Source organism: Aquila chrysaetos, chromosome 5 (assembly GCF_900496995.4).
Source record: "Aquila chrysaetos chrysaetos chromosome 5, bAquChr1.4, whole genome shotgun sequence".
NCBI classification, from domain to species: domain Eukaryota; kingdom Metazoa; phylum Chordata; class Aves; order Accipitriformes; family Accipitridae; genus Aquila; species Aquila chrysaetos.
Genome location: NC_044008.1, coordinates 34,452,894 through 34,466,824, shown reverse-complemented (window position 1 = coordinate 34,466,824; position 13,931 = coordinate 34,452,894). Strand labels below are relative to the sequence as shown.

The following is a 13,931-nucleotide window of genomic DNA, read 5'->3' as shown; positions in this document are numbered from 1 at the left end:
AATTAGGAAGAGGACCGCCTCCGCGTGGCTGCTGGGTGAATATCTTATTTAAGCGCCGGTGCCACCCTGCCACCACTGCCGCGCCGTGCAGGCGCCCGCGCACAAAATGGCCGCCAAGGCGGCGGGCGGCCGCCATGCTGCGTGCGCCGGGCCTTCCCTGAGCCCCTCGCGCGGGCTGGCAAAGGGGACGTCACCCGTGGGGGGACGTCATACGACGGCGCGCAGAACGATATTGCTGTGTTTCCTTCCCGCTGACTAATTAGTGGCCAATCTGATACCTCGGAGAAAATTAGGACGATTCCTGCCTGCTGCTGTTAAATAGTCAAGTTATGAAAAAGCAATCATTTCCTCTAAATTCACTTTTCATTCTCCTCTTGTGGCAAACATTTTTTCATTCTGCTGTGATATACAACCTTTTAACATTATTTTCTGTCTGTTAAGTTTCCTGTGTAGGGAGCATCGTCCTGGCACATTGTATTAATCCTTAAAGAGGATCAAACGAAAAAAGATAAAAATATTCAAATTTTGGAGTTATTAGGATCCTCTTGAGAATGATTTTCTTGTTTTCCATTTCCTGTCAGAATTTGATTTTGCAAATGAAGCTGACATATGCAAACCCTGATCACATCTTGCTATTAGCTTTATATTTAGACTTATGAGTGTGATTTAGAATTAGCTTGGGATTATCAGAACTTCAGCTGCTCATTTCTTTAACTCTGGGCCCCGAAAAAAGCTCTGCAAGGAAAGTGTATCTGAGGACACCACCACGATAGATCAATAAGAGCATTATGTGTCATAACACATTTCTATTAGAGATAAAGCACTTCCTGCTCGTCTGAAAGGTGTACACCTATCTCCCAGAACATCAAAAAGGAAAAGAGGCAAAACTATATATCCCAAACCAAATGCATATCAAAACTGATGTGGAAAACAGAAATAAACTAAAGAATTTTCAATTTGGACATCAAAGGACTAACACTGAAATCTTCCTATACATCTTAAACAGGACTGCAGAAAAACTGCAGTGTAGCAGAGGAACTCATATTCTCAGGAAAGTCCATTATAAAACCTGGAGTGTCCCATAAGAATCATGATTTGATTTTGTTACTTCCTTCCGTGAACTTTGTCGCAAGAACATACTATCTCCTTCACATGCTATAAAATGAAAAATGAGAATATGCTATTACATTTATCGAAGTAAGTTTTATTCAATGCATATTTGTATCAAAAGACGTAGCATTATTGTAGCCAAAAAGGCATAAGGACATAAACCAGACAAGTTTTGTAGGTAGAGATTATATCTTTTATTAGATGAACTCATCTAATTTAAAAAAATAAAAATAATTACAAAGAAAAGCTTGCAGGAGCACAAGCTCTTGTGCAGGCCTGAAATAGAAGCAGCAAACCTAAGTTTGCTATGAAACTAAGTTTCATTGCACTTCACAGTCTGCTCCTTTCCCACCCTCACGTCAGGCGAGTGCTGCATCACCCCTCCCCACACTTCAGGCGATAAATTTACCAAACCTCTCCGCTTTGCTGCGCAAGTACCAGCTCCCTTTTCTGTCAGGTGGCCTAACTTACACACCCCTGACCTGGCGTAGAGCAGCGTCCCTCCACTTCTGCCGAGCTTTGACGTTTGCTTCTACGTCTTACCTGAAGAAGAAACCAGAGGGCAAGTGTTACTGCAGCAGCGTAACGGTATGAACAGTTCAAGCATTAGCATCATGACGTTAATAGCCTCATGTCACTGGCATAGGAGAAAATAAACACTTTCACGGTGAGAAATAATTTCTCAGGGAAAATGATAGGCTTGTGAATGAAATATGAGTGAATTCTGTATGGCACAGTATTTTTAAACTGGGCAAATGCGGGGGGAGTTGGTTATTTTTGTTAGCAGCCGAATATTTTCCAAGAGCAAGCAGTTCAACACTAGATTGAAAAGTTATTTTTAAAAGTTTTATTTCACTCTCCAAATGTTCAGCACGGACTCCAAACCTCTAAGAGAGCACACAAATAAATATCCATACTCAAACAGCCCCAAATGGACCACCTAGGTTTTGCGTATCGTCACCAAGATGAGGAAGGGCGCAGCGTGCGCTTGCTGTCCCTCCGTCCCATCGGGCATACTGGGATAAGGTCTGGATCAGCTCTGCGGACCCAGTGCACTGGGCCATGCAGGTGAACTGGCCGTGGGGTATTCTAATTAGCAAAGTGTTATGCCCTGAAGGTAGTGGAAAGAGGAAGTTTTGTCTGTCCTTAACTACTGACATTGGCGCTCCACCCTTTCCATGGTGTAACACAATATAATGTTATCTATGATACAACCTAGCCTTAGTAAAGGGAAAAAAGGTAAGGAAAAAGGCAGGGGAAAAACCATGAATTTTCATCCGGAAATTTTCCAAACCTGAGATTAAAATGATGACGAAAAATCCCTCCATTTTTAGAAGTCCCAATGCAGCACCGTTGCATGCAAAAGGCCTGAAGAAGGCAGCCTCTGGTTGCGTTTCTGTCCTCTTCGCATTACACAGCTCATCAACTCTGTTGTCACAGCATTTTCAGGCAATTGATTACCTGGTTAGGAAACACAACTTAATGAGTCATGAGTAGCAGTGTTTGTTGTGAGTGGCACATGTTTGTTTAATCCACATGAGAAATTAAATGAAAAGCATCAGTAGCCATTTCAAACTAGCTGAACATCAGAGAAAAGCAAATAGCTTTATACATGTAATACTACACGCTGGCACCGAACCCTCCTCCTGCGTGAAAACCAAAAGGCAAACAAGGAGCAAGTGAATGCTTCTGCCCATAGAGGCTGCGTACGTCACCGGCAACAGCTAGCCGTGAAATTGAAAGCAAATATTTGCTCTGCTTAAAAAATGCTCAGATTGTAATAATTGCATAGTGCTGTAAACTTCAAGAGCTTCTTGATCGTTTAGGGACGCTGCCTCTCTGCTTGCTGAATATTTACGGAGTGGGGTGAGGTTCCCAGCAATTTACTATCAGTCACTCCCCTGGTTAAACCCAGAACATTTCCAAACAGAATTATACAAGTGAAGCAAGTTCTGATATACCATATTTTTAGTTTCCTAGTTCCCTGTAGCATAGGCTGCTGGTTTGGGTTGGGTTTTTCTCACTGCAGGCGTTGGGCATGCCCCAAAGTCTGATTGCTCTTTCATTTAAGGTCCTGAGTTGGGTTTCTTAAAACCACAGTCAAAATCTTGACATTTCCTATGCCAGGCATTCTCCAAGCATTAGGTGGTTTGCGGGGAATTGTGGGGCTGGATTTGTCCCGTCTCAGCCAAAAAGACAGGAGGGGAGTCCGTGGCTGAGCTCAGCTACTTTTGGCTGTCGCTGCGGGCAGATCTGCCACTCAACGCCCAGGTTTTTCACACCTCTCACCTTTGCGCTAAACCACAGGCTTTAATGCAAAAGCCAAAAGGGCAAAACCCGAGGACGACTGCAGAACTGTTCCATTTACCTGGGATGTAGGAATAAATGCAGTTTTGTAACCCAGAGAGCTGTGCAGCTCCTGTAAGGCTGTGCTCCCTGCTGCGGGGAGCTGGAACGAGCTCCGGCGCTCCCTCCGGGCTGACATATGGAGCATCCTCTGTCAGTCTTACCGCAGGTTTGCATCACCAGCCCCTTCCCCGTATTTTCAGGCAGCCCTCGCCAGGTCTGACAATGCTGTGACCCCGCTCTGGTCCCAATCGCCCCGGTCCTGTCCCTGCCACCTCGTATTGGCGTGCCCCCACTGAGGCTGCCTGGATCCCAGTAAGGGACCTGCTCTGGTGAAGGGAAACGGCAGCGCAGTGGGGACTCTTGAGCACCCAGTCTGGGAAGGGGACATGAAAGGGTGGGAGAAAAAGTTTCTTGTCCAGCAGTAGGAAGTCGGGTCCCAGACAAGTTCTTGTGGACAACTCACATGGGTCAAAATTGCTAGCTCAGGCTTCAGAGAAGCAAAGCCACCCGTGCACCAGCTGCCTGTTTCTGCCCCTGCACTGGTCCTTCAGTCCTGTGAACTGATCTGAGCTCAAGGCTCGGGAGGGCGTTGTTCTTAACCTGCACGTATGTCCCAGCCTGGCACAAAGCAAAGGAGACGGCTGTGCTCCTCCCCGGACTGCTCCTTTCCCCTGGGCCCTTGTAACTTCTGAGCAATTATTTACCTCATTACAACCTGGACTCCCCGTTACGGACCAAATTTGGGGAATTGCTTCAGCAGGAGCTATGTTTTATGTACCTGTCTGTCTCCATTGACTTCAACGATCTTCCAGTCAGCCCTGACGGTGCCTGAGACTGCCGAAAACACGACTTCCCGCAGCCCCCCGCGCACGGGGGGTGAAGCAGGGTGATGGACTCTGCGAAACCAGCACCACGACTCTGAAAAAAAGCGTTTTTAGATGACAATCTTTTAGAAAAACATCCGCAACCTGAACCGGGTAGCATTTGCGATGAACATGAATATTCCAGAACACATTTACAAAATGCACTTACTCTTCCCTTTTACGACTGCATTAGGCCATGATGGTAATAGTAAAAACCTATTGAGTCAGGCAGCTTTGTGTACGCTAGTCCATAACAACATTTCCAATGCGACTTCAGTACTTGAGTGCACAAAATTTGCAAGATCAGGCTATGATTTGTTGCCAAAACTAGGCTTTAGGAAGACAGCATTTTCTAATGGCCATTTTGGACTAAGAACGCTCTAACAAACTACAGTCAAGTTCATGCATCAAATACAAGTTCTGAACCCATCTGCAGGGGTTTTTTACATTTATTTATTATAAGAGATACAGTAGACATCTGCTAATATATAATATACAATACATGTATCTGTAAATTTTAGCTATAAAATAGTAATATATGTAAATTTATATGTACTACATATTGTAAAATATCTTCTGCCTTCTGGTTACCCAGAGCTTTATACACCAGGTCTACTGGTAAAGCATGTGTTGCGCTCTGATCTTGTAAGAATTTTTTCTACTATCCCTTATCTCAGGATAATTTCTTTTAAACCAACTTTTAGACTTTTACGTGGGTCTTAGAAATGTTATTGCACTTTTCCTCTGACCCAGCTTTGTTAAAATGTTACCTGTCTTCTTCATCTTCTGACTAAGCAATGTGAAACAGATGGAAAAATGGGATGGACTTGTAGATGAGATAAAGCAGTGGGAATCGAAACTACCAAATCCCTTTTCCAGTGTGAAGAGCCTCTACCAATGTTTGAGCTGTGTTTGTTCCACTGATAATCATGATCTTGTTTGCTGTAAGAATGTACACAATTAGTTGTATGCATTGCAAACTGAACAGCATCTTCTGCTAACCGCCGTTTAGCAGAAGAGGCTGTAGGACAAGGCAGGTGGTGTTCACTGGGATGTTCAACTTCTGGTCACGCCGAGCGTCCCAGATAGGACACTATAGGGATGTAAACCCAGGTAGGAGAGGGATGGAAGCTCACGGCTCTGCAATGCATTTTGGGTAGGCAAATATACAGCTGCTGGAAGACAATAAAACAGGTGCTGGTAGGAAGCAGGTTCAGCTTTCCATCTCCAAAGATGTCAGGAGCTGGCACGAAGGCAGGCCTACCTCTGTAGAGGCATATACCGATAATTAAGGCAGACACGTAGTCTTTTAAGATGTCTCTTCTCTTGTAATACTGTGCTCCTATCATTAATACGACCACACAGAACTTCCTGGTTATTGTACAAAGAGAGGGGAGCTGCTCTGGGAAAGAAAACTTGCAGGTGCTGTATCCAACTGGAGGCTGCGACCAGTCTCGTTTTGTATGCAAAATCTGTAGCACCAGGAGCTGCATGGAAGACTCTTCCATCCTAAAGAAATGCAACAAAAGGTCTTTTGCTTGTAGGATCCCCTCAAGAACATTAAAGGAAAGGGTACCTAGTCTTGAACTAGCTAGTCTTGCTCCACCATTTGACAGGAATCCTGAATAAATAACGTGTTCTCTCATTTTTCCTCCAAGATTTTAATCTGCAATGGGACTAATAATACTTGTCCCTTGTAGCAAAATACTAGGAGATTCTGAGATGAAAAACACTGTGTAAGTTCAAAGTACTTACCATAATCAATAATTCTACAATATGATAGACTCCTTACTTCAATCAAGTGCACTTTAAAAAAAAAAATTATGTGCTCTAAAGATAATTTCCCAAAGACTATCCTTGAAATCAGAGGATTCAGATATGGAGTACTTAACTAGATTGCAGGAATGCATGCCATTTCTAGTCCTGTAATTAGGCAACAGAGCAGATCTAATCACTTCATTACTGTAATGACAGCTGCTCTATGAAGTCCAAAACCAGAGAGAGAAGAGGTTACTGCACAGGTACCTCAGAAGGTTTTTAAGCACAACTTCTAGTAGAGCTGTATACTTTGACATTTTTTGTCTGCTATTTGCCTTTTTTCCTGATTTGCAGCTTGAGCTCAATAGCATGTCAGGGAGGTGCGACTGGCACTGACCAGCTCCGTGCTGCAAGGGAGGCTCGGGGGAAGCAGCCACGCCAGCAGCGCTGGAGACTTCCCTGTCTCGAGCAGGTCAGGGAGTTTTGCTATATTTATAACATGAAGTTCCAATTAGCTTAATTTTATCAGTTTAATGTTTTTCCTACAGAACTTGACTCCTTCATAAACACATTAATAAATGCACGCACATTTAACAGCCAGCGAACACGCACGCACAGAGCACTGCTTTGCCCTGCAGCACTGTCACGGCATCTAGGGAAGGACTTTCACGGAATACACGATACCCAAAGCCTTGTAAATTACGGATTAAATTTTGCTTTCGCCAATTTCATTTGGCTCTAATGATAACGGAATTTGTTCGCATTTTGAAGAATTGCAAAAGCTAATGTAAATACCAGAGGAACAATGGGATGGGTACCAGCCACCACATGAGGCACCTGCCCGGTCTTACAGATGTGTTAACAACCTCAGCTTTTACATAAGCTTACTATTCCCACTGTATTTCAGCCATACTTCCCGACATGCCCTTGGGCACGCCAATAGCTTTATTTTGGTTTATTCTTTTAAAAAATAATAGCCATCAAGGTGTTCTTAAAGGATTTTAACCTAGTCCTCTACTTCTTGAGGATGAATTTCTTGTATGTAAAGCTAATCTTTACTGGTTGGTTGTTTCCTGTGCTGATTTAAAGAGTTCATCATTTTACCACCCTCCTGAAAAGCTTATGTCATCTTACTACATGGGAGTTGTCAAAAACAAGAATTCACTCCTTTTTTTTTCGAATTCACTCATTTAATGGTGTTTCATGATCCCATAACTTCTCCAGGATACATTATTGTTGGATTACAATAAGGTCAGTACGTGCAACCTGGATACTTACAGGTTAGCATCTAATTTCTTACATAGTCAGGTAAATGAGCACTCTGATTTCTGGAGATACTGAGTTCCCTCGACTGCCATGGAATTAAGCAGCAGTGAGAGACACTCAGCAACTTTGAATGCTTCTAATTAATGATAAGGATTTAGATATAAAGTATTTGGCACCCAAACTCTGAATTAAACTTTCATATTCTTTTCTTTTATATATGTATCTTTTAATCTATCTTTTTTTAACAGAGGAGAATTCAATTAATGGGCTGTGCACTAGCAGGCCAGTCCTGGATTAAAGAAATTGTCTTTAGTATAATTTAATTCACAACAGTTATCAATTATTTCATGTTTCTAGACACATCCCATCTTCCATAGCTATGCCTTATGCTGGGACTAGGAGCTGCAAGTTGCCAGGACCATTTCTGGCAACCCGATATAGCAGGTACTATCCCTCAAATTCTGAGCAAGCCTTTAAAGTTACTCTATACAAATGGAATGGCAAAAAATATCCTTTTCTGGGGAAAAGGAGAGAGGATCTCCTCTTTGCATTGTAACACAACTCGGCATCATGGTTACGTCAATGTCTGAATTTACTCATTTCAGAAAGATCAAAGTTTTCTGGTCTACTCAGACCATATAAATTGGTCTAGAGCGCTATAAATTGACGGTAAGAGCCAACACCTTAAAAGCGATTAAACAAAACAGCATTTTGTTACACATACTTTTAAAGTGTGTTTAAATGAAGCTTTTACTATCACTACAGGCATCTATCACACTTGCAAATCTCTTTGTTTTAGTCACTGCTATTTTCTTAGCCTCGTACAAGAAGCTTGAAACCTTTGTATTCCAGTAAAACACTTGTTCTGACCAAAGAAAAGAGTTAGAGCAGATGATCAGAAGGTAAGGAGAAAAAGCACAGCTACTTGGTTCATTGCACGAATTCCTGAATCTAAAGACGAAGAGCAGAGGAGAAGTCCTCCTATTAAACCAGGATTAGTCATCCTAGTTGTATACCACACTTTGGCCAGGAAATGAACAAATGATAACATCTCATGATCACAGAGTCACAGACATGCATGCAAGATTTTGCAGCCCTCAAAACCTGATTGCCTCAACATGCAGAGTTGGAGGCGGCTGAACACATGTTTAGACACAGTTGATGCTATCAGTGTTCACGAAATCTGTGACAAGTGTGGGCAGTTCTTTTCAGAGTATCGTGCAAGACCAGTCATGTACAGATCGTACATTATGCATCGTAGTCAATGATGTTTTTCCTTGCTCAGCTGCTAGGCAAAATATCCTTCTCAGCAAATGTCACAGAATCAACGTCAGGACCCTGCTAGCACCAGCAGGCTTTTAACACGGCAGTAGATTTCCAAGAAACCTTTATTTTTGTCTGATAGCAAATCCTGGCATCGCAGACTAGAGAAACCATAGATATTTGCTGAAAATTTTACTTTATTTCCAAGAAGAAAGTTGCACTGGGCAGTGCAATTGCTCACTGTACCGCCCTGGAAGAGTTCATCCACCTCAGTAGGGCCCGCAGTATGTTTGGGCTTGAACCACCCTCAGCCCAAATAGGTACCAGCACTTTGCTGCTCCTTGCAGCACATCTGCGACACTTTTTGAGCCCACAGTCTCTGTGAAGCCTTGGTGGGAAGAGGATCTCACTGCCTAATTCCTAAAAGAGGACCAGTACTGCCCCCTCCTGTGAGCAGCCCCATAGCTCAGATGCTGCCTTATCAAACCTAAGTTGTGGGCTCTCTGCAGCAAATGGACACAAAGTTTTCATTCCAAAAAACCAAAACCAAACAAAAAAAAGCCCCAAAAGTCTATGTGGTTTTTATTTCAACTAGCACAAGATGTAGTTGTAGCACTGAGGTGCAAAAAAGGTCATTGCCGACATCCTGTGCTTCCTCATCACTCTTGGCCGCTCTTGAAGGCCAGTCAGAGCCTTCAGAGATGTTCAAGGTCGCTCTCTGGCAGCAAGCGGCTTCTCTGCAAAACACAGGATTTTTCTCCTTCAGCTGGCTTTCTGCTTCTGATCTGTTCTCTTTCATTCCCTTCTCTTTCACACGAGCACTAACACGTAAGTCCAAACGTGCCAATGACGGATGTACTAAAATAGAGAGAACTCTGTAAGCACCTCCAGCTCCTCCTGCCAGGCTTGTCACGTCAGCCGTGAACCCCCCCGCCCCAGGCACTGCTACCCTCAACTCCAGCAACTGCTTTCCCCTGGGCTGTAGCCATATATTTGCCCAAGGGTAAAACGTTTGAACGGGTAATCATCCAAATTTAATGACCCTCTGTCATCAGCTTTGTGCCAGGTGCAAGAACTGTGCTTGGAATCTCTCATAGGCTTCACTGCAATTTGGAAGCAAAAGACAGCAAAGAAGCCAACCAAGCCCCATTTTCAATAAAATGCACCCCAAATCAAACAGCATTCAGAAACCGTGTGTGGAGAAGCTTGCCAAATGCTCACACGTGGGATAATGTAGTCAACCAAAGCAGTATCTGGTATCTTTTGATTTAAGTTCACTTTCATTATATAGGCATATTTTTTGTTGCATACCTGCAGTTTCCATTAGACAGTTTAAGTTAGTCAATAAGCACAAATCTTTGAAGGACAGTTCAGAAGGAAATTTTCCAGACTCTGGAAGAACATTGCACTTCGGAGTGTAGTTCTGAAAATGAACATGGCTGGTGATGCATTTTAGGCAGCCAAAATATAATCTAAAGAAGATTTGGAAGTTGCAGGTCTGAACAAAAGAAAGATGGGAATGGTGTTATCGCAGACAGAGAAAGGCTCAGGGCTATTTCAGAGGAAAGAGAGGAGGATCCATTTTGACTAGATAAAAGTGCACTGAAAGGCATCCAAGAAGAGAACTGCCAGTCCTAGACGGACAAGAGGAAGAAAAATAATGGGCCTGAAATATAAAAGCAAATTCCTGAATCTTCGGTATATCTGAAACCAGATATAGGAATGAGAATATGAGTGAAAAGGATAAAGAGAAAGGCCCAGGAGGAGCGAATAAGGTCAATAAGGAGTGAATGCCATGAAAACCTATTGAAAAAAAGCTTACAAGAAATCATAAAAGCTAGAACTAGAAGCAGCTGGTCACAAGCATCAGGGTCACAAGCATCAAGGCAAACAGAACCAACAGTGCTAAAAGATCAGAAAGATATTGAGAGGGAGAGTAGAGAAATTTGAAATACTAAAAGTGCAAAGTGAAATAGCTTTCATTTCTCAGAAGTGCTATCGTTTTTGTGGAGCTGTGTTAAGATATGTTTAAAAGATTTTTTTCCAAATTCTGTGAAAAATACTTACCTTGGTTCTAAGAATGTGCATGACAAGGTAAGAATCAAATTATCTGTCAGGTAGAAAAGGCCTGCCTTTACAGGTGTAAAAGGAACGGTGGTAACAGAATGCATCGAATCAATGACCATTCACCTGACAGTCAGCCTGATACATCTTTTGTTTTAAAGAAACAAAGTAAGAGTTTCTTCTTACTCCCTACAGCAATACCACCTGACCACATCCACTACATAACATGCTTTTTTATTTAGTAATTGGGGGGGGGGGGGGGGGGGGTTGACCGTCAGTTTAAGAGAAATAAGTCTAACTGAGTAAGAGTGAATTGCGAATACTTTCTTCTCTGCTTTTGGGCACGGTGCCTTGCACGTAGGGCTGGATGGGGAGTCCAGGCCCTGACTTGGAACCCATCCCCACCTCCTTTGTCCATCTGAAATGTCTGTGGGGCTGCGCAGGGTGCTGGTGCGAGCCCAGAGAGGTTTATTCATTCACGTGAGGAAGTGTCGAAAGAGCAGCCCTTGGCTTAACGACCTTGGGTAGTTAGCTCTTCCTCTGGCTTCACTCTCACGACTGGGACGATACGGCTCTCAAGCTAGTGGGGTGCGATGGGTGTTAATTAAATTACTGTTTGCACAGCGCTCCACATTCAAAGAGCTACCCTAGTGGAAAAAAAACACAAAAATGCAGTACGAGCACCAAAATGGGAATCCAACTCGTCCACCCAAAGATGGTAATTTGAAAACCACAGTGCTTCGTGTGTGTCATCCGCCTTTTTGGCCTGACATTTAGAAGACCCAGTAGGGGAACTTCCAGAGCAAACACCTCCAGCAGCTGCTGGCAGACCTACCACGAGAGCTTCCCAGCAGCCGGCCCCGCTCCGCGGAGGGCCAGGCAAACTGCTCCCAACCCCGGCACGCTCCAGCATCCTTTCACTCCGTGCCTTGCGACATCCCATGCAAGTCATGCATTGCGTGGGGTGAAACCAAGGGCTTGCGGTCTCAAAATTGCCAGCTGCAATGCCATCTCGCTTCAGGTTTGTTCTTAAAAAGTATTTTTTATTGCCAAGCCGAAAAGCTCGTACGACGCTTTCTAGAGATTAGTATGGAAGTAACAAGCTACGGCAAATCATCAGTGCATCAGATCCCCCTCTGGATTGGAAGAGCGTGTCTTGCCCCAGTGGAAAGCGCTCTCACTTCTCACACAAATGGCAGCATTTATAGCTTCTTGCGTGACGAAACAGGAAATCGGGTAACATGATGATGCCAGATCTTCCGCGGCCGTTTCAGAGAAAACGCGGCAAGAATTCGGCCTGCCTGCCAGGAGGGGTTCTCCTGTGGGCAAGAAAAAAAGAGGGAGAAAAATGATTGTGGTGGTGGTGGTGTAAAAAGAGTGAAAAATTGTGGGTTGGTTTTTAAAAAAAAAAAAAAAAGAAAAAAAAATTTTAAAAAGGAAGGCGCTGAACGTCCGCGCCGCCGGGGAGCGGGGGGAGCCGGGGGTCGCCAGCCCTGCCCCACGAGTGACCGCGGAGGTTCCGCGCCCCTCGGCCCCTGGCAGCGCGGCCCCGGCGCGGCGCGGGGGCGCGCCCGGCGCGCTCCCGCCTCCCGCCCACCTCCACATGCACACACCCGCGGCGGGAGGAGGAGGAGCGGCATCTTCCTCGCCGCCTTTATTTCGCCACTTTCATTTCCCCACACACACCCCCCCTACACACACCCCGTTCTCGTCCCTTCTTCTCCATTTTTTTTTAATTTTTTTTTTTTTTTAAATTTTATTTTATTATTATCCCTGTAATTACCTGTCGGGGTGCTCTCCCGCCGGAGAGGGTGGATTATTCCTCGGGGGATCCCCGCGGCTCCTCGGGAAGGTAGGCAGCAGCTGATGCAATCGTTGGGGGGGGGATACCGGGGCCGCGGCTCTCCGCGCAGCCCTTTGTCTCCGCGCAGCCCGGCCGCGCTTTGTCTCCGCCGTGTGCGCAACATCCCCCCCCCCCCCCCCCCCAACCCGGCCAAACGCCCTGGCGAGGAGGGATTTCAAACCTTAAAAATGGGTTTTAAGGTCAGCCAGTCGGGGAGGGGATGGGGGAGCCCGGGAGGATCGGGTTTGGGGTGGGTTTTTTTGGAAGGGGGGGGGGCGGGGCACGGAGCCGGCCATGCGGCATCTCCCCGCGGCGCGGGGGGGGGGGGGGGGGGGGCTGGCCGCCGGGATGCTGCCGTAGCGAGCCGCTGCGGCGTGCCTTTAAACAAAAAGAAAAAAAAAAAAAAACCAAAAAAAAAACCACCCAGAAAAACCCGGCGGCCGGCAGCTACGAGCTTTCGCTGGCAGCGCCAAAAAAAAAAAAAAAAAAAAAAAAAAAACAAAAAAACCCCCATAAATGAGTTTCACGCTGGCAAGCGTGATGGCTGGAGCTGCGCGGCTGGGCCGCGTGTGCCGCAGCCCCCGCAGGATGCGCGGCCGCGGGTTCAGCCCTGCCTGGCTAAATCCGACCTTTCGCTTAAATCCAGCGCTGCCATCGGGTCGGTGGAAGTTTTACGGTATTCAGAAAATGCAGGCTGGGCCCACGGCGCGTGTGTCTGTGTGTGTGTTTGCCCGTAAAGGCATAGTAACAGCTAAGCTGCTCGCTTTTAATGAGCCAAAGGCGAGAACAAAAAAGGGCAGGTTTTAATGCCTGGGTATGCATTTGCTCACGTGTATATACATCCAGCTCGCTCTTAGGACAGAGGGTTTGCTCCCTTGGTTTGCAGAGTTTGCAGTGCAACCTGTAGCTAGGATGTATCTATCTCCTTGTGCAAGAGGAGCCCAGGAGGTGTGTAAACCCGTGCTTTGTTTAGGTGACATTAGAGGGACCGACACAAACCCCGGGTTTGGCAGCAGGTTTCATGGAAGGCGAAGCTACGGTTCAGCCACCAGCTGAACCCACCACGTATTCCTTAGGCTATTCTGCGTTTGGGGCATTTCTGCTAACCTCCCTTCCAAATGATAGTAACCTGTGCTTTGTGGCACTTCATCCACCTTTAGGTTTGTTTGGGTTTTACACGTGCTTGAAAGGCAACGTAACATGGACAGGCCATTGTTCTAAAAGTAAAGAATTAGGAAAAGATCCTTGCTAATTGATAAAATACATTCTGGAAGGAAAAAAAAAAAAGCCATTCTGAGTCTAACCGTCTTAGATCAGAAGTAAAAACGGCTACAGGGTGAGAAAGAAAGAGCATCTTTCCACCTAACTTTTACTTGATTTGCCACCAAAGTACCAATGTCCTTTAAAAAGCCTCT

General features: G+C 45.1%; 1 protein-coding gene and 1 long non-coding RNA gene across 5 annotated transcripts in view; one reads left to right on the top strand and one right to left on the bottom strand.

Moving 5' to 3' along the window:
• Positions 1 to 1,137: 1,137 nt before the first annotated feature.
• LOC115341162 lies at positions 1,138 to 12,570 on the bottom strand. The gene is made up of 3 exons (XR_003923307.2): positions 12,457 to 12,570; positions 4,238 to 11,992; positions 1,138 to 2,571 (listed from the first exon to the last, which is right to left on the bottom strand). It is a non-coding gene; the product is annotated as an uncharacterized LOC115341162 (long non-coding RNA).
• SLC38A1 (solute carrier family 38 member 1) overlaps positions 12,295 to 13,931 on the top strand; it is a 41,760-nt gene continuing 40,123 nt past the window's right edge. For 2 of the 4 annotated variants that reach the window (XR_003923306.1, XM_030013620.1), the window contains exon 1: positions 12,295 to 12,525. The gene's annotated coding sequence lies outside the window, so the exon portion shown is untranslated. Of the gene's footprint in view, positions 12,526 to 12,695; positions 12,717 to 13,931 lie in introns of those variants that run through there. The other 2 variants (XM_030013622.1, XM_041123386.1) reach the window with 2 other exon arrangements.